This window comes from Penaeus monodon, chromosome 22, assembly GCF_015228065.2.
Source record: "Penaeus monodon isolate SGIC_2016 chromosome 22, NSTDA_Pmon_1, whole genome shotgun sequence".
Classification (NCBI taxonomy): domain Eukaryota; kingdom Metazoa; phylum Arthropoda; class Malacostraca; order Decapoda; family Penaeidae; genus Penaeus; species Penaeus monodon.
Window position 1 is genome coordinate 1,705,149 of NC_051407.1, and position 222 is coordinate 1,705,370.

Consider the following 222-nt stretch of genomic DNA (forward strand, 5'->3'; position numbering starts at 1 on the left):
GATCTTGCTGTTAACACCCCTTCCTTATCGCAACAACTATCATCACTTTCCATCCCTGCTTCCCAAATTCCCTCTCTTGAAATATTGCTGCATGATTTTTCTGCCTGTGCCGTGTCCTGGTCCGTGTAGAGCGCCCCTCTCTCATGCACGGGCGGAGGCGAAAGCATGAGGCGTCCGTCCGGGTGGCTCGCTGGCGTGACTCGCTGCTCCCGCCCGCGGCTT